At 40.9% G+C, this 26,117-nt stretch overlaps 1 protein-coding gene and 1 pseudogene across 1 annotated transcript in view; both read left to right on the forward strand.

Annotated features, from left to right (window-relative positions):
- Pou6f2 (POU class 6 homeobox 2) overlaps nt 1-26,117 on the forward strand; it is a 462,212-nt gene that overhangs the window by 313,529 nt on the left and 122,566 nt on the right. The window lies entirely within an intron of this gene.
- On the forward strand, nt 23,599-23,718 carry LOC126501903 (uncharacterized; annotated as a pseudogene).

Raw genomic sequence — 26,117 nt, forward strand, 5'->3', positions numbered from 1 at the left:
TATATAAAATAAAGGCAAAACCTCGAAGTGGGCTGTACACAAATGAACTGTCTTATAGAATATTTACAGACTTGGTCATACGAGCTGGTAGCCTCTGTCTTCCTACAGAAATACGCATCCAGGCAAATGAACAGAACCCCACCATCATGTGCAAAGCTATCTCCCTCTGACCCCTTTCTCGGTAAGCAGGTTCAACTCTGCTTTGAACCATTTCACAAGTCTGGGAGTGGTGACTGACTCTGCTCACTAGTTACTGGGCCAGGGCCTCTCTACCTTAGCCTTCGGTGGTCAGCTGGCTTCTAAGGTGCGGCCCTCCCTCTGCCTGGCACGAAGTTCATTCCTTCTAGAGTTAGCAGGCTGGCAAGCTATTTCTGTTTCTGGGCCCTGCGTTCATAAAGAATCTCCCCTCCAAATAGGGCAAGCTTGTTAATGGGGGAAGTGAGGTCAGCATGCTTCTGACAAGCCAAACAAGTGATGAAATTTATGAAGCTCCGTGGTACAAAGATGTAGTTATCTGCCGTCTATTCATATAATAAGGCCACTTGGGGCCCGTTGGTTTCGTCCCTTGAATTTGTTTTTCTTTCCTCACTCCTTTTTGTTGCCCAGCACTCCCTTTAGCTTCCCTTCCTTCCTCTGCTTCTGTTTCCGGATTTCAGGACCCTACCTGCACCCTTAACTGGAGTAAATGGGCCCTCTTCCTTTTCAGGCTATGCATGTGGTCATGATAATAAGAGAGAGTTGAATAGACCAAGTTCTCAGGCTAATTAATTGTAAAATCAGAATGTGGTGTTATGTCTACAGCATTTCAAGAACAAACTAAAATTTCCAACGAAAACCAGAAATTTGTTACAATTTCTTTTAAACCCTTATCCTTTTCACTTTGATGATGGCCATGGTCCTTTCACCACAGTTCTATGGAGGAGGAGGAATCCTACTGCCCTTGAGAAGCAGGAAGACACCATGGCCTGGGTAATAAGAAAAGATGTGATAGGAATGGACAGCTTGGTCTGCTCAAGAATGGGATAGAGGATTTGAGAAAAAACGGGGAAAAGTAAAAGGAAAATGATCAGTTAAATATGGGCATAAAACTAGGAGACATTTGCTATTATCATTTGTTAGATATAAAAAAACTAGCACAGGCTAAGTTGATGGGTAACAGGAATTAAAATGGTGCATATATTTAGACAGGAACCAGGGATCATGTCATTGGAAGAACCAACTGTCCTTCTAGAAAGTAACAATCACAATGGCCTAACTATCTCAGTTTTTATACTGAATCAATAGTGCTGGTCAAATTGATGGATTAAAAGTAGACTTTCTAACCCAAAATGTTAATAAGACTCATCAAATATAATTTCTCCTACTAATAGTACAGTCGTGCCTTAGCAATGAGTAAAACCCATGGGTCCTTGATGCCCCTTGTAATATGATGTAGTATTTGCACATTTCTTACACACACACACACACACACACACACACACACACACAGAAGCATTTGCTTGAGTTCGCTTTGTTGAATTTCCAAATGCCAAAGCCATGGTTATGAAGGGTAAATGCATTTTGCAAACATGTATCAAAAAGAAATCACATTAAAAATAAAATTGAAAAGTGCTAATTCAGATAAGCAAAGGAAAGTGAAACTAGATCGCTTTTCCCTCCCCTTATCTAGTCCCATTCCACGTAGGGAAGATGGGAGAAAATCAGCCATTCTTGTCTTCATGAGCCTGACAAGGGTGGAAAAGCGGAGTTTTGTGAGTCTGGCTTGTTTCACTTAGCAGAATGATCTCTAGTTCCATCCATTTTACTGCAAGTAACACAATTTCCCTTTCATTTATTACTAAATGAAACTTCATTCCATATCAACAGTATTTTTCAGGCACTAAAATAGATTGATGGATATAAAAAGGAACCCTGGTCCCTGTCTCTATAGAATTGCAGCTTACGGTCATTAGCCATTCACATTTTACTGGGAATTAAGTAGTTTTAATGCTGATAGCCCTTTATACCTCAGTGTAGGTCCATTTCTTACACAAATGTTTACTAATACAACTTAAATAAAACAAAACAATGCAGGTTTGATGAAGTTGAAAATCCAGTTTACAATGTTCAGTTTAGCAATTTCAGATTGGAGACCAGTTTTATCACATAAGTTGAGGCTGTTCATTTCATCTTTAATATTCAGATAGCACAAGAAAACATTTGAGTTCTCTGATCTTACTTAACTATGAGAACTCTAAAGCAAATTGAGATGGACACTTAAAAGAAATTCCACACTAGCTCAGAATTGAGTACAATAAAGGGTTATTTATTTAAGGGTAGACTCACAGATCACAGTCCTCTGCCCAAATAGAAAAACAGCAACCAAATCCAGCAGCTGTAAGAGAGAGGGAGGGTGCACTTTACATTGGCATTTATAGTATAAAAGGCCATGTCCAAGTGGGAAGGTAACTTAAAGGCTACTGGCTGAAGGATTTCCTATAGCATCTCTCCCTTTTGTTTAAATAAGAGAGTTCTAAGCCTAATACAAAATTATATACAATAAAAACAAATATCAAGTATAAAAATTAGAATTACAACCAGCATAAACAATAGCAAGCAAGAAAGATGTGATAAATGTTTCAATAATTATCCTATCCTAAGGAGTCTAAGTTTTATATTATAAATAACTTGGTCAAGTCATGAGAGGAAATTAATTTTGACTATGAAGTCTTCAACCCCATCAAAGACCTGAGAAGGGAAATAATATTACTTGAGGAAGTGCAGTCAAGCAAACTCCAAAATGTGCAACAAATGACAGAGACAACTGGCTACCTGGGCAATCACCAAAAGTCTCATTTGCAATGTTGGAGCAACCAACTTTGGCTAAAGCATATAGTAACTGACAGACCATTTTCAGAAGCAGGAAAAATTTTCAAAACTGTCTTACTCTGTCTTGGCAGGATTTGACAATCTTTTTTTCTTGTATCTTGCTCTATGAACTGGACATACTGTATGATATTTGTTATGATGGTCATAATTCTAATTTTTATACTTGATATTTGTTTTTTATTGTATATAATTTTGTATTAGGCTCAGGCCCACAGAGAAATGACTGCTGAATTTGCCTAAAGGTGATACGATCCTTCGGGTTCCTGCTTCATGAAAGAGTCTGCTAGACATTCTGCAGGGGACAGAAAAAAAAGTGACTGACAAACTGCCAATATAGGCAGAACTGTCTTTGAAATTTCCTACTTTGTGGAAAAGTAGGCTGAAGATGGATACCCCAAAAGTACCAAAAAAACTTTGGGTGACTGTCCAGGCAGAAGGATGTCTCTGTCAATTCTAGAGTTCTAGAGGTTGTTTACAATGCACTGCCTGTTTACTAGGTAATATTATATCCTTGTGGAAGAACAGATAGTTATAGTTTTACTTAGTTATGTTAAAAGTTAAAGTAGATATAAATATTGTAATTGTAATTCTTGCTTGATAACTGTTTTATGTAATTTTATTATGTGAAAGTTAAAACCTTCCTTTTCATTTAAACAGAAAATGGGAGGTAATGTGGGATTCTCCTTTGTATGCTGTGAATATCATTGGTTAATAAAGAAACTGGCTTGGCCTGATAGAATAGAACTAGGCTGGTAAAACTAAACTGAATGCTGGGAGGAAGAAGGCAGAGTCAGAGAGAAGCTATGTAACCCTACCGGAGACAGACACCAAAACTTTGCTGGTAAACCACAGCCATGTGGTGATACACAGATTAATAGAGGTGGGTTAGATGAAGAGATACAAGTTAGCCAGAAATATGCTTAAGCTATTGGCCAAACAGTATTGCGAATAATATGGCTTCGGTGTGATTGTTTTGGGGTTAAGCAGCTGGGAACCTAGTTGTTCCCAGCTTCTTACAACAGCTAACCAATGTCTCCTCTGTTTCTCCTAACAGAACAGCTTTTGGAGTATAGCGTTTGTCTCTTTCTCGAGAGCAGGTTACCTTGTCATAATCATAATTGTTTCCATAATGCACATTTTCACATAGGCATTTTAATAAACTACCCTCCTAGCCCCTTTTTCCCTCCCCCAGTCAAAACTAGTATCTAAAATGCAAAGATGGTTATTATCTCAAAATGAATGCTCTGTCCCTCTAGCTCTTAGGATCAAACCTCAAATCCATAAACAGCCTCTCGACCTCCTTCACAGCTCCACAGAAGTCCCATCTGTAGGATGTTTGCAAACCTTGTTCCTCCCGTCTGGAGCCTACATCCTCCTCTTCCCAGGGTGTTTCTTTCGAGTGCCTGGGCCACTCCAGAAGAGCACTGCAGAGGCCTCAAGTCTACATGACCAAATATGAGGCTCACATTTTCCCTCTTGACTCAGAGTGGTTTTCAAAGCTTTTTAGGTGAAATACATTAACTAGAACTAAAACTTTGACTTCCAAGTTTGGATACAACCCTAATTAGCAATGGGCAATTTTATCCTCTCCAGACATAGTAGGCAGGTGGAGGCAGCTGCAGCTCTCTGGCTGCTATCTGCTCACAACAATGACCATCCCACTCTGCAGCCACTGCGTAGCCAAATATCGATGGAGAGCAAGTTAGGTGGATGAAATGGAGTATTTAATTATGTTTCCAACGTACAATGGATTTGGGTGACTGGCCCTGCCTAGTCAAGAAATACCTTTATGACTTTGCTTTAAATGGTGCATCTAATCTCACCCATACTCAGATCAGAAAGCAGGAGGTCATTGTTTGAGCACACCCAATCCCAACTAATCTAGAAGGTCAGGGTAGCACTCATGTCTCCTTGCTAAGTCCAGTTTAAGTAAAAGTATACGTGCTCACAGAGATTTCCAATAAGCGATTCAGGTCTGAAACAGGCCTACCTGTGAATCATCTTGGCTGGGTGGGTGAGACCAGCACAGCCCCCTCCCCCGCTCTCCTGGGCTGCCTAGGGGGTGGTGCTTTTATTTTCACCATTTATCTCACACATTTCTCCACCTTCTCATATAACTAGTCCACCTTATCAGCAAATCCTTCGACTTCTTCATGCTTCATCCGCCTAATAAATATGCATGTGGATCCATCAAGAGAGAGATCAAAAAAATTAACAAGCACCAACCCCTAATTTGTTCTCACACCATTTGATACCACATGAAGACTCTAAATATACACACACACACACAAAAAAAAAAAAAAAAAAAAAAAGTAGGAGGGATATACCAGTCTCCCATCTGGGGCCCAGCCAAGAACTAGCACTAATAGGTAATGAGGGGCTGGAATTTTTCAAGTTTGGTACGGGCTTCATGCATCATCGAATGGTTCTGGAAACTGACTACATGAGTTGGCAGTTGCAGAAAGCCAAACTATGCTAGAGTGCTAGAGTGTTCGATGTCCTTGGGTGTGCACAGGACTTATACACAGGCCCTCACTCAACTCCTCTTCTCTTCTCCAGGCCAGTGTGGCAGGAATGGCTTAGACAACCCTCAGCAAGGGACACAGAGCGGCACAGTTCGATTAACTTAGTGGGACTGCACTTGCTGGAGACAGCTTCCTTTGGGCATGCTTTTCCGTGCCGAACATGAGGGGACTTTTATCCTGCTAGCCAGGAGATAAAGCCTCCCCTGCATCCACGGCCTGCCTTGGCAGCAGGGCTTCAAAACTGCCCTGAATCTGACTAGGTAGCCAAGTCTAGCATCCTCTCCCAAAGGCCAGCCATGCTGGCAAGAACCAGGCCTGTGACTGCTAAAGAGTGAGGGGTTCAGTCACTAATAATATTCTTAAAGGCCAGTGTAGAATGCTATCCTTCATCAAAATGTCATAGAAACATAAACCATAAAACTTTAAAGTGTCTCCGTGGCTCAACTGAACAGTGAATCTACAAATAAAGCAGAGACCGGAATTCTGTTAAATGCGCAAAGGAAACACGATTAAGGAGGCACCAAGATGGCTAAGGATCGGGGAGGTAATGGAACACCCAAGAGGAGAACCAGACCCTTTGGAAGGTGGTTCCAAATGTTAAGTCTCTCATAGAGAAATTACCGTGTTGGGAGAAAAGCTAATAACCAAGGCTTTGTATCCACGGCAGAATGCTAGGGCTGGGGACAGCTGTCATCCCCAGTCCTAACCTCATTTCTGCTTTAGTTTGCCAAAATAGCTGTACTGAAGTATTGCAGACAGGGTGTCTTACACCAGAGAAATCATCCTCCCACCAGCAGGTGTTGTGATATTTTGTTTGTGTTTTAACAAATAAAGCTTGCCTGAAGATCAGAGTGCAAAGTTAAGGTCAGGCAGTGGGGGCACACACTTTCATCCCCGGACCCAGGAGGCAGAGGCGGACGGAACTCTGTGAGTTCAAGGCCACCCTGGGCTACACTAGATTGATCCAGTCTCAATGAGAAACAGACAGGTGGTGGTGTCCCACACCTTTAATCCCAGCACCAGGGAGGTGGAGTCGGGAAGTGATATGGTCGGGAAAGAGAGGAATAAAAGGCGGGAGGAGACAGGAGCCCATTGCAGTCTGAGGTTTAGTGGAGGCAGTGCAGTCAGAAGCAGTCAGTCTGAGGATGCAGTCAGAGGATGCAGTCTGAGAACAGGATTGCCCTTTTGTTCTGAGGATTTGGTAGAGGTAAAAGGTCTCTCTAGCTACCACTCTAGTTACTAGCTACGCTGCTTCTCTGATCTCTCAGCTTTCACTATAGGTTTTATTTATTATGACCAATCAGAATTCGTGCTAAAGGTGGGAGGCAGTCCACCCTCAGAGTTGGTTCTGAAGGACCAAGAGAGAAGAATGTGTTCTGGGTGGCCTCTCTCCAGGTTCTGGGAGGCCATTTTCTGCCACTGTCTACCCAAACTTTACCTTCTTATGAGACCATCAGACTTGTTGGATTAAGGCTACCTAATGGCTCCATATTTATTATTCACTGTCTCATTTAAAGACCTCACCTCCAAAGACATCAGCATAAGAATGGAGGGAAAGTCGCTATGACAAAATCTTTCTTAGAAGGCATCTGCCACATTCGAATGATCCTTTTTCTTGTTCTATTTTTTGTGTGGTTGGATTGCTTGGTTGTTTTATATGTAGGTTTTTTTTGGTTTGGGGTTTTTGTTTATTTGTTTTGTTGGTGTTTTGTCTGAGGGTTTGCTGTTTTATTGGTTTGTTGTTATTTTGTTTTGTTTTGTTTTGTGAGACTATGTCTCACCACGTAGCTCTGGCTGTCCTAGAACTAAATACCTGGACCATGCTGGCCTTGAGCTCCCAGAGATCTGCCTGTCTCTGCCGTCCAAGTGCTAGGATTGAAGGTGTGCAGTATAACACTCATCTGGGGTCCTTTTTTAAAATTTCACAGTGATAATTGTGCTCCGTTTGTTTTTTGATAAAATGCCGTAGAGAGCAGTTTTGCTTTTCTTATCCCCAGCGCTTCACAGTTTTCTCTCCTGTGATGTCAGTCATCCCGGCCCAAAGTTCAATGTGATTTTCGGTGTCCATTTGATAATTCGAGGACTCATTCCATAGCTCTCCTGTGAAATGAGGATTGACACGGTTGTAGAGATTCTAGTTTCAATCATTTCAGGGTCATCTGGCATCATGAAGAAATGATGGAGTTCTGTACAGTGTCCCTAGTAAATCATGCCATCCAGAACTGAACACAATATTCCCCCTAGGATCTGCCAGCCCTGCATATAGGGGCTCCTACTACTACCTTTGCTTAAGGTTCTGTTCTTTTATTGATGGCATCGAGTTAGGCTACCCCCATAATTGTGTTGGCTCCACTGTTGCTCACTGTCCACAAAATCTGTGAGGCACTGTACTGTATGTCCCTCTGTTACCCATGGATCTTTATTCTAAGAGACCTATAGAGGCACATGTAAATGTGTGGGTGTGCCGGTGTCTCTGAGTGTGTGTGTGCGCGCATGTGCACTCGCTTTAAAATCAATTGCTAACTATTCTTCATGATATTTTATCTTGTCAGGTTTATTTCCCCACTCTGAGCTCCTCATGAGCGTGGTGCACCCTCATTCTGTCAGTCTTTGTCTTGGTAGTCATCCCCTCTCTGCCCTTCCTCCAGTCACTAATGAGGATGTTAACTAAGAAAGGGATAAGGGCAGCTCTTTGAGGCTGTGCCTGGGAAAGTTCACTCTGCTCTCCAGGCAGCTGCCCTGTTATGATATCCCCGGGATTTGTTCCCCGTATTCCAGGATTTTGTGAGGTCACCAGAGCCCACGTTTTCAACCCCACCTAAAGAGAAACACGAGAGATGTTGTCAATGATTTTCCTCAAATCCAAAGAAGAATCGTAATTTGTTTTTATCTGTCCCCAAATTTACAAAGCTAGTTAAAGTCCTCATGGAATAAATAAGGTAAGGAATTATCTCTCTCAATTTGTTCCTACTTAAAAGGTTATAACTTTGTTCATTTTTAAGCAGTTAGAACCACTCGTTTTATACATAAGGTATAAACTTTACATGAGAATAAGTTCATTTCTCCAGATTTTGAGAAAATATCTTCTTCTCTGTCCTAAAAAAAAATCACATTTTCTTAACTGTAGTCCCCATTTCCCTAAGGAAATTCAAAAGTTATGACATTCTGAATTATAGTAACTTAAAGACAAAAATGGGTCCAGGATCAATATCAAAGACCAATACAGTGGACTCAATATTAGAATGTGGGTCCTTAGAATGACATTTATTTTCCCCATCTTTGTGTCTTTGTGAATGTTGTCCCAAAGACAAAGTGCTTGGACAAAACTGTCATTGCAATATTAGAAGACTGGAAAGAAGGCCCTCTGAGTAATCTATATTTATTTATTAAACTTAATACATACCATCCCTGGTTTACAATGGTTTGACTTAGGATGTTTGATGTCATAATGGTGCACACATATCCAGAAGTCAGGCTTCAGATTTTGAATCTTAACATTTTCCCCAAGATGTCAATATACCATATCATACCGTCTCTCAGGGTTGGGTAGCAGCAGGAAGTTGCAGTACCCAACCAGCCAGAGATCATGGAGGATGGAAGGTATTCAATAGAATATCTGAGCTATTCAATGTTTGATGACTAAATAGGCTCTTTGTTCAATGATCTTGTAAATGGCAAGTTAATGTACATCTTCACAGCATATGTAGGTTAGGCTAGGCTGAGTTGTACTGCTTAGCAGGTAAGGTTTGTAGCCTTTTCTATTAACAGAGGGTTTATCCAGGTGTAACTTCTAATAACTGATGTCTTTACTTAGCTCACTATTTATCTGTCAGTCAGTCTATCTACCTATCATCTGTCTATCCATCTATCTACCTACCTATCACCTGTCCATCTATCTATCTATCTATCTATCTATCTATCTATCTATCTACCTACCTACCTACAAACATACTCTATCTGCCTACATACCTATCTGTCTATCATCTATCTATCTATCTATCTATCTATCTATCTATCTATCTATCTATCTTCTATCTATCTATCATCTATCTATCTCTATATGTCTGTCTCTATTATCTATCTACATTTGTATGCATATGTTGGCACTGCTGCTTCCCTGATTGTTTGCTGATTCTCAGTGAAATTCTAATCTCCTTGATGATAAAGACTATGTTGTATCACTCTTTGGAAGTGCAACAGTGATTGGTATGGCAGAAGATACACATCCTTCCCAAAAGTATCAGCCATCTTAATGTGAAAGAATCAAAAACCTAGAGTCAAATTAGAATCATATTTTCCATAGAGGGCATGAGTCCCTGTCTTCTTTCTCCTTTGCAGCTTGAGCATTTGTCAGAGCCTTTTACAGCCAAAGTGCCTTAAGCAACTGCAGGACTGCATATCTAGGAGGCATGCAATAACTATTACGTAATGAATAACTGAAATTTAGAGGGCTAGATGTGAGTTCTACCTGGCAATGTGCTCTGTCTAGCCAAACTTCAACTGGAATCACTAGGAGGATGCATTAATATGTATGTGGATTTCTAAGGCTCATTTAGAGTTTTCTAGCAGCTGGTCTAAGGTGTAGTCTGTCTGACAAGTTCCCAAATAAAGCTGTGGTTGCTGGATTGGTCACATTAATGAACCACTGCTCTTGCATCCCTGCTTTAAAGGGTAGTGGTTGGTACTTCAGAGACAAGGCTCCAATAGTCAGCTTTGTATTGCTATGCCTGGCTATTGTAAATGGGCGGGTAGGAACACCTATCTTATTCTGAGATTACTATGGTTCTTGTCCTCTATCTTTTCACACAATACCCCATTCCTGCAGTTGTCAGAAGGTGCAGAGGGAGTTGATCTCAGGGGTTGAGCAAGGTGGAATGATAACTAGGAGGTTAGGTTGGCTCTCCTTCCTCAGTCAGAATGGGGGCAAGTCCTCAAGACTGACTGTGACATGCATGATGTCACGAAACACACATAGCATGACTTGGTCTCTTCAAAGCGTACATCTAGGAATTGACATGTGATCTCCACATTTGCAGAAAAGGAAGAGAGAAGCTAAGTAAATCCTAAGGAAGTGCCTCTCCAGTACTTCCAAGAACAAAGAAGTTCAGAAATAAAACTCGCATAGCACCTGGTTCAGGTCTTTGTTATTTCTGTAAATGGAGAAAATTATAAACAAGGCTGAGATGAAAGGAAACGCAGTTTTTCTCCGTTTTTCTCTGGCACAGAACAGATCTGCTAATCAGGGAACTGTAGGTTCACCTGCAGGATGGAGGAACCTTCTGCATCTATCGCAGCGAGGGGCAGGCAGCAGCATGGACGGTGAATAGGACCGACCCCGGACAAAGGGTGAAGATGAATGAGAAGTAAGGTGGGCATGTATGGTGTTAAGTCAACTGGAGTGTCTAGGTAGAAAGGCAAGCTGCTTACTTGAGTATTTCCCTGACCTTGCAAGGTATTGTTAAAGTCCAGAAAATGGTCACCTCTGGCAGGCCCCGCTCACCACAAGGTGTCTGTATGGAAATCTGTCCTCTGTAAACAAACCTTTGAAGCTGAAGAGGACTTTTGTCCTCATTTGACCAGAATGAAGCTGTTGAACTTTTTTAAATTACTAAAATTATTGTATCTGGGCCCTATTCTTTTGTTTCAATTCACTTCATCCCAAATAAGGAATCAGACTAATTTAAGTAATTCTCTCTGGATGCCACACCCTTATACAAATCCCTCCAGTGATATTTATCTCGTCTCAAATGTGACTAAGCATTTCAAGAATAAAAAAGTAATAAAAGTAAAAGCAGGGGCTGGGGAGATGGCTCAGTGGTTAAGAGTACTGGCTGCTGTTCCAGAGGACCGGGATTCAAGTCCCAACACCCACATGGCAGCGTACAACTGTCTGTAACTCCAAGATCCGACACCCTCACACAGACAAACGTGCACATAAAAAAAGAAAGTATAAGCAAAGAGAATGAGCCCATGCTGAAAGTTTTCAAAGATACGGCACATAAAAATATCTTCAAATTAAAAAAAATGAAACGACAAATAATAATAGAGAAAAAATAGTTGTAACATTACATGACAGACTAGGATGTAGCTTTAACATACAGAGAAATCTTACAAATCAGTAATAAAAAGATCAGTGCATCACAGGAAAAAGAGGAATTTACAGCTACAGAAAGAGAGCTGAGTAAGTTCTCAGGTGCTTGTAATCCTAGCTCTTAGGTGGTAAGGCAGAAAAAGAAGGAGCTCAAGGCCAACCTCAGTCACATAGCTAGTTCAAGGCCAGCCTGGGCCACATAATCCCCTGCATCAATAAATAAACAATAACAGCAACAAAAACAAAACCACAAGAACAGTCTTCTGAGAGTTTATTTAAATCAACATCTTTTGAGTCAACATTTGTTGGGTGTCTTGGACAGGACCAGTTTCCAACGAGCCTCTGCACAAAAGCAGGACCTGCATCTTAAGTGTGCATATCGCGGGATCTCTCCAAGGTTCAGAACTAGTTTTCAAAACAAAGTTAATTAAAAACAGGTCAAAAGAAACCAAGAAATAATCTTCAACCAACTTGGACTAGAAACAGAGCCTGAGGCATAGAAACTGCGAACTTTCTATCATCCCTGGTGTGAACAGAGATTCCTCATGCAGAGATGAGCGTGAAACTGTCTCCACGTAAACTGGGAATACACAGCTAACATGCCACTATGTTTAGAAAAGACTGCCCTACTTTTAACATTCTGCAAGCATTTCTAACTTACTAGATAGTCACGGGGAATTTAGTCACACACTTAGGTTTGATAGTGACCCCAAAAGTGAGAATGAGCCTGAGGGCTAAAAATTCCTATGGGAATGATTATAGGACTCCAGAATATAATAACAAATTCTACAAGGTGGAATCACACAATATCATTTCCATTAGTCCTTATCCCGCCAAATTCATGATCTATATTTCCGATTTTACAAAGGAACCTTTTCCTTAACGGTGTAGATACGTAAATTCACAGGTTAATGTGTTTTTAGGCCAACTGTGTCTAAATACCAGAATGTAACAATTACTATTGTTGCACACTCAGTGCTGAGATACTGCCGCAAGGTAGGTTATTTCACTTAATCTTCATAGTAACTTTATTAAGAAAAAAAATTCTCATTTTATTCTTGGAGAAGTCAAGCTTGTTAAAGGGCCTAGATTTAGTAATGGTAACATTCCAAATTTTTTTGCTTCCTATGCTTTAATCAATGAGAATTTCTATCTCACTGTTTTTAAAGACTGTCTAAATCAAAACTCATTTATAATTAAAAGGTGTTTTTGTCACGTGTAGCTCATAATGTACAAGGAGAAATTCAGAGCAGCTCTCTGTATTGGGCTTTATTAACATGAGGCCAGGACAAATCAAAAGTGTTTTATGCCACAGTTGTGTTGTTTTGACTGCTGTGCAACAAGAGTCTGGATATTTCTTGATACTTTGTGTTTTTATTGATAGCTACAGTGCTCAAGATTGAATTTTTGAGATTTTCAGGTGTCATATTCACATGTGGAGATGCCGATAATCACTCCTCCTTGCTGTGCAATGGCACTGAGAACACACAAATGTAATCTGGAGGGAAATGTGTGGCTTAAATTGGCAGTGTTACACTTCTCTGAAAATGCAGGGTTGTAAACAGGTCTTTGCTAATGTTCTTCAGTGTACTAAGAACACTTGAAGCCTGATGCCTTGAGTTTTCATGTGCGTGATTTCTGCTGAATATTTATAAAAAAGAAATGAGCTAAATTTTCACTTAGATGTCTTCAAAAGATACTTTTCTTTGTTAGAATAGAATAGTAAATTCTTTAACCACCCTAGAAGGACTCAATTTCGCTTTTTAGAGAATAACCCTCATTGCTATTTTTCATTTCTTTTTTTCTTTTTCTTGATAGTCATTTAATATTAGAGTCAAGTGTTATACTTGTAAAATCAGCCTATGAAATCTTATATATGTGAAGGATACTTGAAATCCTCGGGCTTCTAAAAAATAGAAGCCAGGTTCACAAATCAAGAGGACCCAACACATTAAATCAACCAGAACTGCCAGCTTGTAAGTGACCAGTTAGCATTGCTGAAGATAAAGTCACACTTGCTTATAAAAGCATCTATTACTGCTGAATCTAAGGCAATAACCTTAGAACAGCAGAATAGCATAAACCCATGAAGAAGATAATAGCTTTCATTCCTTGGGAGTCTACCACTCTTTAACAACTTACCCAGCACTTGCTGCCTATTCTAGCTGTCCTTACAGCTAGATGCCATTAAGCTTGTTATGAACAGGGAAACGCAAACACTTAGTAACTATTAAAAGACTTAAGCACAGTTCTGCAACCCCACATTCCCTCCCCATATGCCATCCTGCCGCTCTTAACACACTGCTAAGGCATCAATTCAGTCTCGAATTCTGCCTTCTGGGATTTATCATTATATTCTGGTGAGTGCTGCAACCAATGCCCTTGGCTTTTTAACCCTATTCATGTTGTTGGCTGTCAGGCATGGTGACAAGAACAGTTAAGAGGACACATGTTGAACCACAAGTCCAGAGAGAGTGAAATGGGAATAGCTCAAACTTTGAAACCTCAAAGCCTTCTCCAACCAACATAATTTAACAAGGCCACACTTTTTAAAACCACACAAACAGTGCCACCAACTGGAGACCAAGTATTTAAACATCTGAGCCTGTAGGGGACACTGTATTCAAACTACCACATTCCGTTCCCTAACTCAGATCCTCTGGGCTTTTGGCCACAAAATAAGGCAAAATTTAGTCCAACTCCAAGTCTCCATCACAGAACTATTTAAAATCCAAAAGCTCTGCTGGGACTCAAGGCAGTTTCCTAATGGCAGCCCATTGTGAAATCAAAAATCAAATTACAAGCTGGAGAGATAGTCCAGCCACTAAAGGCTAGGCTCACAACCAAAAGGGAAAGAAAGAAAGAAAGAAAGAAAGAAAGAAAGAAAGAAAGAAAGAAAGAGAGAGAGAGAGAGAGAGAGAGAGAGAGAGAGAGAGAGAGAAAGAGAGAAAGAGAGAGAGGGGGGGAGGGAGGGAGGGGGGGAGGGAGGGAGGGAGGGAGGGAGGGAGGAAGGAAGGAAGGAAGGAAGGAAGGAAGGAAGAAAATTTCATACTTCCAACATACAATAACACACAATACGCAGTATCATTCCAAAGGGAAGGAATGGGGGAGCATCGTAAAGAAATACTGGACCAAACAAGGCTTTAACAGACAAACACCATGTACTGTAGCTCCATGTCTGATATCAATAGGTTCAGATGGCTTATTCCTTCCATCTTTGCCTGGCCATATCAAACTTTTCTGGTCCATAAAATAGTTCCTAGTGGTTCCACTCCCTGTATTCATCTCTCCTTGGCAGATATCCCAGGGATCTGGCATCTGCAATGTCTTGGGGTCTCCAACGTAACTCAAGCTTCCCACCCACAGCTTCACACAATAGCCTCCCAGAGCCTCTATGCAGTTATTCCCCTGTGTATGATGCCTAACCCCAGTGGCTTTCAGAAACAGTGGAAGATTCCATGACCGCTTCCTTAGGAATCTTTACCACATGGACAATATTGCCAAGCTCAGATGCCGTCTTAGGGTGGACATTGAGCTACACTAGCATCAGCTTCTGTTTGTTGTTGCTTTGCAGGAATAGATAAACCCTTAGGCTCTCTTTCATAATTTGGAAGCTTAGCTGGAGGTCATTCTCTGAGGGTATGCTTCCTTTTGTTTCAGTGCATATTAACTCTCTCCTCAATCTCACCTCTATAAGCGCAAGTCGTGGCTCTAACATTAAATGCCCTGGCACACTTTTTCTCTTCAGACTGTATATTTTGTATTTTTTTCTGTTTCATTTGCTCTTTTTTTCATTGTAGACCCTTGTAATAATATAGACTACTAATAATCATACAACAGAGTCAATGTTAGGTTGTCTTGCAATCTCCTCCACCAAAGAAATTAGCCCATTGTAGCACGATTAATAAAAACCCAGAGACAGAAATTAGGGTTCAACCTAAAGGTCAAAAAAGCAAAACAACCAGCCACTGGCTCTTACCTCTACCTCAGTCCCAAATGGCGATCCTGCCTCCAGGAATCTCAGAATGAGACTGTGTCTGAGAGCTGTTTCCTCCAGCATTAGATTCCTTTCTAGTGCTAGGATTAAAGGCTTGCACCACTACTGCCCAGTTTCTATGGCAAACTAGTGTGGCTACTGGGATTAAAGGTGTGTGTCACCACTGCCTGGTCTGTAAGGCAGACCAGTGTGGCTGTTTTACTCTCTGATCTTCATTCAAGCTTTATTTATTAAAATACAAATAAAATATCCCTACATTTAATTGCTTTAAATTATACCTCAGGCAAATTCTTATGACATCGGTAAAAAGCAGCCACATTCTTTGCCAAAATGTCACAAGAAAGGTTCCCAGCACAGCTGCTAATATTGCTACCCTCTGAAATCTCTTGAGCTGAGGTTCTAGTACAAATTGCTCTCAGCATGGCTTCCTGATCCTACTAAAAATGCCTGTTAAGGTACAGCATTCAGTTGCTTTTTCTAGTCCAAGGTTCCAGTCTTCCACATCCCTCCAAACAACAGCATGGTCAGGACTGTCATAGCAAAAGGCCACTTCTGTACTAGTTACTTTTTTACTGCTGTGATAAAACACTATGACCACAGCCACTTATCAAATAAAGAGTTAATTTGGCATTACTTTTACAGAGGGATATGAGTCTATCATAGCAAGAAATTGTGGCAGCAGGCAATAGATGTGGCAACAGGAAAAGCTGAAAGCTCACATAGCAAATCACAACAGAAAGGGATGCTATTCGTTCAAGCTATTATCATGCATGAAGTTTAATTTTTCATGTTGATCTTTGAACTGGGGAACTTCTGTCAAACTGGAGTTGATGGCTTCTAATCACCATGCCACAAAGCCTTTTTTATTTGCTATTTTCATTCAAGTTGTATTAAAGCTTGCTCCTTTACTTTCTAGTTCAATTTAATTGTCTTATACAGTTTTGGTTATTGTTTTGGGGGGGCATTTTGAAGGGATCTGTAAGAAGTAATTTAGTAAGAATTACTCTTATTGAGTACTTCTTAAGTCTTAATGAGTTATGTGAGGGTATTCAGATGTCCAAGAGACCCATGAAATAATGGCTGCACAGATATGGATCCGGGTTCTAAAAGGGGCTCAGAAGAATAAACTTCCACAGTTCCTAAGATGCACTTAAGGTAGTTGAAAGCTCTTCCACGGGAGGACTGTGTGTCACATGATGCTGCCACCATGTCCGTAGTGATCCCTGAGAATAGCAGCATCATCCACAGGCAGCACACGATAGTCATTGTCATTGGTTCCACTAGGGGTGTGGGAAAAGGTGGCTCGCGTGGTATCAGGAAAAGGGTTCACTGACCTCACCAAGAAGGCTGGAAAGCTCAACAAGGACAAAGTGGAACATGTGACTGACATTATGCAGAATCCCGGATCATTTCCTGAAAAACTAAACAAAACAGAAGGATGAACAGGATAGTAAATAGAGTCAAGTTCTGGGACCTTATCTGAAGAACAAGCTCCACGAAGACCTGAAGTGACTTAAGAAGACTAGAGTTCAGATTGGGCTTGCCATCCCTATGGCCCTTGTGTTAAGGCCATAGCAAGACTACTGGCTATACTGGCTGTATGGTGGGTGTACTCAAGGAGAAATAAGTGTTTAAGCCTTGCCTGTTACTAATTTATATATAAAAATATAAGTAGCAGTTGATCACCTTTAAAATATCTTTTTGTTAATTAATTAAATTATTTATTTACTTAAGTAAATCATATTCTTTCTGTACGGGCAGGTTAGAGTTTTAGAACTGAAAATTTATATAATTTTGGGATTCTTCAAGATTATTAGGTATTAGGTATTTGCAGAGTTATGAGAAATTATAGCAAAACAGAAATTTCAAAGTTGAAAGAGTCCAGGCAGTGGTAGTACATGCCTTTAATCCTAGCACTCAGGGAGGCAGAGGCAGACAGATCACTGTGAGTTTGAGGCCAGCCTAGTCTACAGAATGAGTTCCAGGACAGCCAAAGCTACACAGAGAAACCCTGTCTTGAAAAAAAAATTTTAATAAATAAATAAATAAATAAAAGAATAAAAGGTTGAAAGAGCCAGAAATATCACAAAATCCACCAACACAACCTCTCATACTCTTCAACATTGCCTCTAGTTTTGGTTACTACCTTTCAAATGCCTCTTCGGGTAACAAAGATTATGTAATATCAGTGTTTATAGAAATTTCTGAAGGATCTTTCTATAGTGATTAATCTTTTCTTTTTATGTTTTTATTTATTTATTTATTTATTAAAGATTTCTGTCTCTTCCCCACCGATGCCTCCCCTTTCCCCCTCCCCCAATCAAGTCCCCCTCCCTCGTCAGCCCAAAAAGCAATCAGGGTTCTCTGCCCTGTGGGAAGTCCAAGGACCACCCACCTCCATCCAGGTCTAGTAAGGTGAGCATCCACGAAACTGCCTAGGCTCCCACGAAACCAATAGGTCCAGTAGAATCAAAAACCCGTTGCCATTGTTCTTGAGGTCTCAGTAGTCCTCCTTGTCCGCTATGTTCAGCGAGACCAGTTTTGACCCAGGCTTTTTCAGACCCAGGCCAGCTGGCCTTGGTGAGTTCCTGATAGAACATCCCCATTGTCTCAGTGTATGGGTGCACCCCTCGCGGTCCTGAGTTCCTTGCTTGTGCTCTCTCTCCTTCTGCTCCTGATTTGGACCTTGAGATTTCAGTCCGGTGCTCCAATGTGGGTCTCTGTCTCTGTCTCCTTTCATCGCCTGATGAAGGTTAATATTCAGGAGGATGCCTATAGGATTTTCTTTGGGTTCTCCTTCTTATTTAGCTTCTCTAAGAACCCGAATTATAGGTTCAATGTCCTTTATTTATGGCTAGAAACCAAATATGAGTGAGAACATCCCATGTTCCTCTTTTTGGGTCTGGCTTACCTCACTCAGGATGGTGTTTTCTATTTCCATCCATTTGCCTGCAAACTTCAAGAAGTCCTTGTTTTTTACTGCTGAGTAGTACTCTAATATGTATATATTCCATACTTTCTTCATCCATTCTTCAATTGAAGGGCATCTAGGTTGTTTCCAGGTTCTGGCTATTACAAACAATGCTGCTATAAACATAGTAGAGCATATACGTTTGTTGTGTGATAAGGCCTCTCTTGGGTATATTCCCAAGAGTGGTATTGCTGGGTCCATGGGTAGGTTGATCCCAAATTTCCTGAGAAACCTCCACACTGCTTTCCAGAGTGGTTGCACAAGTTTGCATTCCCACCAGCAATGGATGAGTGTACCCCTTTCTCCACAACCTCTCCAGCAAAGGCTATCATTGGTGTTTTTGATTTTTGCCATTCTGACAGGTGTAAGATGGTATCTTAAAGTTGTCTTGATTTGCATTTCCCTGATCGCTAAGGAAGTTGAGCATGACCTTAGGTGTCTTTTGGCCATTTGAACTTCTTCTGTTGAGAGATCTCTGTTCAACTCAGTGCCCCATTTTATAATTGGGTTGATTAGCCTTTTACGGTCTAGTTTCTTGAGTTCTTTATATATTTTGGAGATCAGACCTTTGTCAGTTGAGGGGTTGGTGAAGATCTTCTCCCAGTCAGTGGGTTGCCTTTCTGTCTTAGCGACAGTGTCCTTTGCTTTACAGAAGCTTCTCAGTCTCAGGAGGTCCCATTTATTCGATGAGGCCCTTACTGTCTGTGCTGCTGGGGTTATACGTAGGAAGTGGTCTCCTGTGCCCACGTGTTCTAGAGTACTTCCCACTTTCTCTTCAATCAGGTTCAGTGTGTTTGGACTGATATTGAGGTCTTTCACCCACTTGGACTTGAGTTTTGTGCATGGTGATAGATATGGGTCTATTTTCATTCTTCTACAGATTGACATCCAGTTTTGCCAGCACAATTTGTTGAAGATGCTCTCTTTTTTCCATTGTATACTTTTAGCTCCTTTATCGAAAATCAGGTGTTCATATGTTTGTGGGTTAAAGTCAGGGTCTTCTATTCGATTCCATTGGTCGACTTCTCTGTTTTTATGCCAATACCAAGCTGTTTTCAATACTGTAGCTCTGTAATAGAGTTTGAAGTCAGGGATGGTAATGCCTCCAGCCGTTCCTTTATTGTATAAGATTGTTTTGGCTATCCTGGGTTTTTTGTTTTTCCATATAAAGTTGATTATTCGATCCCTAGTATCATGATGGGCTGGAGTTTAGAGCTGTCATAGAAGGAATAATTTTTTACACTCAAGTTTCTGGGTTTGCACGTTCAAATGCTGCCTCCACTACTACCCACCATCCTTCAGAGACAGGAGCCACCTTGGGATGCCTGTCCACATTACAAAAATGTGTGGTAGCCGGGCGGTGGTGGCACACGCCTTTAATGCCAGCACTCGGGAGGCAGAGGCAGGTGGATCTCTGTGAGTTCGAGACCAGCCTGGTCTACAGAGCTAGTTCCAGGACAGGCTCCAAAGCCACAGAGAAACCCTGTCTTGAAAAAAAAAAATGTGTGGTAAAAATATTGCTCAATGCTTTCCTTTACATAGATATCTAGTACTAGCTTAAAGATACACCACTAAACCAGTACCAAATACAACCCCAACCAGTGTTCTGACAAATGCCCACAGCCAATGCCACTAATGCCTTAACAAAGAGAAGAGCTGGAGGTAGGGAAAGAAATAAGAACCAGAACAGACACACACACAGTCAACTGTACTTGGAGAATCTCAGTAAACTTGCCATCAGATGGATACTGAGGGGGGCACATCTTGCAGGGGCACTGAAGGACTCTGTGCCTCCCATCTCACCACCTGATGAAAGCTTTCTGAGAGGATGTCACTGTCACAGCCACTTATTAAGAGGTACTTTCTGCATTACCTCCCCTCCTTTTGGGTGTTTCTCTTGTGTAGACAGGAGCGAGGACCTGCTTAAAGATGACAACAATGGCAGGACACAGAGTATGGAGAGGAATGAGATGACTCTGCTCCATTTGAGGAAAATTGGGAGTCTCGGGTTCTCCAAGGAGAAAGAGGGACCGATCAAGGAATGAAGAGATACCATGGAGATCCTATTTGCCAGCTTGCTGCTAGCTACAAGGGCGGGCCCTCACTATCGTCCCCCTCTCCATCCAACAGATCACTCAATAGCATGGGAGGTGGGCTAGGATTGGGGGAAAGTTTCTGGAAAGGTGGAGGAATAGAGATGCTGAAGGAAATCTCAGACAGAAGGCAGGGCTCTCACCCAAGACAGCCAATCCCCGTGACTACTCATAAAATTGTCCCCAACAGGAAAAATGGTGCCTCACTGTAGATACTTCACACACATCAGGAAAAAAAAAAAGTTCCTCAGGTTTGCAAACTGAAGGACACGTAAAGAAAACTGAAGGGCTAGTAGAATGTCAAGGTTAACATTTTAATTGCATAAAACACGGAGAAAACCTACGCTTGTCATTTTCACAAGGTTACCTTTCCCGTACAATGCAGGCTTTTATCCAACAACTATATATGAGTCAGTGACATGGCATAGGATGTGACTTACATAAATGGGAGAGCCCACAGTCTTTCTTCTGTATAGCTCCTTCAGAAGACACCATCAGGTAGCTAAGCTGTGGCCTTTTAAGCCTTTCTTAGAAGGTAAGAAATGCATATGTGTGTTGTTTTGTAGATGGGAATGCATGGAACCTAATTCTCCTACGTGCTGCCTGGCCTCTTGGTACCCTGAGACACACTGATTTCAAAGAGGGTTTTGCAAGTGGAGTGACAGCTAAGTGGTACAGAATGTAGGTCTTTTGGGCAAGGTGATCACATGACAAAAGGCTGCTGTAACCCTTCGAGAAGGCAAAGCTAAGGTTACAGTTGTACCTTCACTGAATTGCCAAAATCTAGGGCAATCCAGAGTCTGAAGATGCACCATGCAAAACTTCACAGTGTTCTACGGTGAGCAGAAAAAGAAAAGGGAAAACATTTGTAAGGGATGGGAAGCCTTTCAGATCCGGGCGTTGGATCAAAATAAGAAGAAAGAATACCCCAAGTTCTAAGGTTGAAGAATAGTCAAAGTAAGTTTTAAACCATTGCACACACTTGGGAAAGTATCTCCTGTGTAAAAGGCACACAGGTTTATGTACAGATGCCTACCTTTTTGTGTCATGTGACTCTAACACAAAGGAGGTGGTCATTCATAAGCACAAACAATAATAAGACTCATATTTTATTTTCTTACACACCGAAATGAAGATCATCTCTCTTACCCTGGACTGTTTTCAAAATGAGGAAATTGTTATCTCTCCATTTGTTCTTTATGAAGCCAATGAAGGCAATCCTAAATGCCATGTATACAGCATCTGAGTCCTGGCCTCCCACTCAGAAGGAAGGCAGGACCGTTGCCATTTCACAAAACCAAACAAATTCAAACATAACTCTGGAGTCACTGAAGGAGACAGCTGTATAAGAAAGCCCTTCCCCTCAGAACAGGCTGAAGAGTGTGGAGAGCTATTCACACCCTCACCAGATCCATTTACTTAGTTGTTGTTGCCACAGCAAAGGAGCTGTAGAGAGAAGACCATTGAACTCCATCAGTGGAGGCTAAAAAACCAACATAGTGGCCTGATCTGTTTGGCCTCTGATGAAGGCTTAATGAAGATGCTGCTGCAATGATAGCTATGCACATGATAAGGCAGGTAAGATAGGAAGGGTTTGTCTTATCCCTATTCCAAGGGAACTTGCTAGGATCCCACAAGAACTCAGTTCCTTCCAAGGTAGCACCCAAAGGTATAAGCACCTCGTACTAAGCCCCATCAACTCCCTGCAAATGTCTATCAGTGCAGTGACACTAAGAACCAAGCTTATAACATATAAAGTTTGGGAGGAACTACTCAAACCATACCTAAAGCATAACGGGGAGGGTGAAGAAATACAGAACAATGAAGACTTGCCCGCCCATGGTCCAAACTGATCCTTTTCTCTGTCTCCCTACTCAATCTACAAGGTACCCCAGCCTACAAGGAACCCTCAGAGGTTCACATGATGCTGATAAGGAAAGAAAAGTTCCTGGGGAACTTGCAGAGAAGAGTGGCAACCTAACATTAGATGTGAAAAATAACCATGGTTCTCCTGTAAAAAAAAAAAAAATGCATCCAACCTTCCCAAACACCTTTTCAAAATGCCCAATGCTAACCTAATCAGTAGGCATTATCACACACTTTGCCATATTACATAGTGAGTCGATATATGCTTATCATTGACTTTTGGTCTCCTTCCATTACAATGGAAACTGCAGAGACATAACCTGTTTTGCCCTGAGTATATAAAATAGTATCTGGCACTTACTAGGTATCTGATAACTAGCTGTTGAACTGATTTGATTATTAATTCATGAATGAGTACTTCTACAGCATTAGAGGAAACAACAATGGGCTGGTTATACATGTGTAGCTAAGGCGGAGGGCAGAAACACAAATGATTATACTTACAGATATAGTCACATGTATGGATAAGTGAGGCTGCATAGGGCTAGTCATCAAATGAAGGAACAAAGGATAAAAAGTATATTAAGAATCTAGTCTGGTCATTTATATACCTTAAATGGGATCATTAAATTTTAAACCTTTATGATAATAAATACATTCTCATTTCTTAGCATTTTGAAAGTAGGGGTTCAGGCATGATAAAGTTTTAGTATACTTCTTTTTCCTTGGGTTATGCTTCATATGCAGCAATGTTCATTAAAAGCTTATAGTATAAGAGATGCTGTACTAAAGACTTGAAAAATATGAAGATAATTGGCATGTTTCCTGTTATGTTGACAACAAAAGTAACACCTTCCTTTTCTGTCATTATGGGAAAATATATGAATCATGTTACAACCAAAGCAGAAGAGGAAGTTATGGAGTGTGTGAATACTGTACTTGGAGATGGACAGCAATTAAGAGCATATACAATTCTTTGAACTAAATGGACTTTTCAAAATTCCCTGGAAGTTAGTTTCCTTGAGAATATTATACCCCTAACCTTTGTAACTGGTTTCTGAAGATGTTTAATTGTAATGTGAAAATGATAGATATGACAATGCTTGAATTTCAGCCATGAACAGACAAAATTTAGTAAATAATAATGTTGTGAGAAACCAAAAAAAAAAAAAAAAGAATCTAGTCTGGTGCTCACTTCAGCAGCACCTACACTAAAACTTGGAACAATACCGTGAAGATTAACATTGTTAATTCTTGGGCCCCAGCCCAAGAATAACACACAAATTCAGGAAGCATTCTATATTTTTGAATCATGGACAAGTAACAAGAATTCAAGGGCTCAAGCACACTTCATCTGATTGTAGCTGAGTAATAAAAGCAATGCGCTGATTTTAAAGATGATAAATATTCTGAAACAAAGAAAATCTAAGGAATAAACGTTCTCTATAAAGGGAATTGAAAGAGGACATGAAATCACTGAAAAGGATCTAGAATAAAAGCCCTAGAAGGCATTTTAGAAGACTCCAGGACCCACAAAAATACATAAGTAAAAATGACAATATTAAAGAAGATATTAATAGGAAGAAGTAATTAATAAATTAGAAGCATCAACAACAGAATACACACTGCCAGAAATAGAATTAAGGCCACCACATAGCTCACTGTAAGGAAAACAGAGCAAACCCTGTTGGGGGAGGCCACTCATTTTTTCCCGGCCGCTCAACCCCAAAATAATCACACAGAAACTGTATTATTTAAATCATTGATTGGCCCATTAGCTCTAGCTTCTTGTTGGCTCACTCTTACATATTAATTTAATCCATTTCTATTAATCTGTATAACACCACGAGGTAGTGGCCTACCACTAAAGGTTCAACATGTCTATCTCCAGCAGCGGCTCCATACCATCTCCCTGACTCTGCCTCCTTTCTCCCAGCATTCCGCCTAGCTTTCCCTGCCTACCTAAGTTCTGCCTTGCTATAGGTCCAAAGCAGTTTCTTTATTTATAAATGATAATCACAGCTCACAGAGGAGACTTCCACATCAAAATTCCATAAATCCCAGCAACTACAACACAACTTGGAATGTAGAGATTGGTGATCCTACACAAAAATAATTGATTTTCAGAAGAGAACAGAAGACAGAAAAATGCCTAGCAGTGAAGACAGGGTTGAATCAGCTGTAAAACTTATGTTCTTTGGGGAAAATACTGAACGCTTGCTACAAGGCAGGTCCATGAACTTGAATGTTATCTATCCAGGCAGTTGGGCATTAGAAACAAGTCATTCAGAAAGCACAGATAATGAGTTTGTCTCCAGCGTCTCCACAGAAGCAATTCCAAAACACTTGGTGCAAACTCAACAAAGTTCTGAAAGGCAGAACACTGTGTTTTCCACTAGGTAAGCTGTCACTCAGGCACGAAAGTCACTGCTACAGAAAAATCCAGAGGACCTGTCACTAGGGAAAAATCGACTCTGCGATAGGAAAAGAATACGCCTTACTCAGAGGAAACCCAGCCCTCTTTCCATGATGCCAGAGACCCTACACCCTTCCTTTTCCCCAATCTTTCCTCCTATTCCACACTACTGCCCTCCTTCTGTCCTGGGTTCTTTAGTCTGTCTGCCTACTGCTTGACATCGCCACCATATTATTGGCCTAGCATGATGGTTCAGCTTCTGGGATTCTTACCCCACATCTGAATTTCCTGCCTCTCACCTGATTGGCAATTCAGTCATTTGCTACCCTACCCACAATTCCACAGTCTCCCAAGAGCACCCCCCCAGCCCTGCCCGATTTTTCTTCTTGACAATTTTCACCATCTAACCTATTCAATTTTCTTTATGTGTCTTGTTTTTCCTCATCTGTCCCCATCATTTAGACTATAAGTTTCTTAAGGATACAAATTGCTATCTATGTTGTCTCCTTTCTTATTCTCATAACAGCGGCAGGAACATAGCTAGCAAAGGAACATTTACTGACTAGATAAACAAGTTAGAGTTCAGCACTGTCTCTTCCAGTCAGCTCTCTGACAGTGTTGTTTGGGAGTGAAGCCCAGATGAAGGGCCATTGCATCATGAGTCTGAACACCAGATCTCATTATGACCAGCTAATGTATCCCCTGCCTTCATGTGAATTGACCCTAATTTTTATTAGAAAGAAAGTAAAGGGCTTTTCCAGTAGAGTGGCAGGAACAGAACTGGGCATTTATAGAGAACAGTTTTCCTGTTTTCCGAGAATTTAATCTCACATTCAAAATCAATGATGAAATCAGCATCTTCAAGAACAGAGGGTCAGGGTCACTGCCTATAGGAACTGAAAAGATAGGGGATGTTTTCTAGCAGAAATTCTCACCATGTGTGAGAGTCTACACCAGATGTTCATCAAATAACATATTCCAAAGTTCTCTGCATATCTACGACATGAGTGCTGTAGACATTTCCACTGGAGGACTGAACTATGCTCTGGCCAGCAGGTCCTTAGCTGCTAATGAATGGCTGAGCTCCTAGTGGACAGAGGCCTGCATGGCTGGTTGACAAGGTTTGAAGGGTTTTAACACAGTCCTAGCAGGAATCATTCACTGACTATAACTGACCAAGCATATCATCTCTTCTATCTTTTGAAAATTATATTATTAATATGTTCACCAGGGAATTTCTCCCATCTATACATAGTTCTTGATTGAAGCAAAATGTTTTCTTTCCCCAGA

The sequence above is a fragment of the Alexandromys fortis genome, unplaced genomic scaffold (genome assembly GCF_014885135.2).
Source record: "Alexandromys fortis isolate MF-2015 unplaced genomic scaffold, M_Fortis_MF-2015_v1.1 scaffold_5, whole genome shotgun sequence".
NCBI lineage: Eukaryota > Metazoa > Chordata > Mammalia > Rodentia > Cricetidae > Alexandromys > Alexandromys fortis.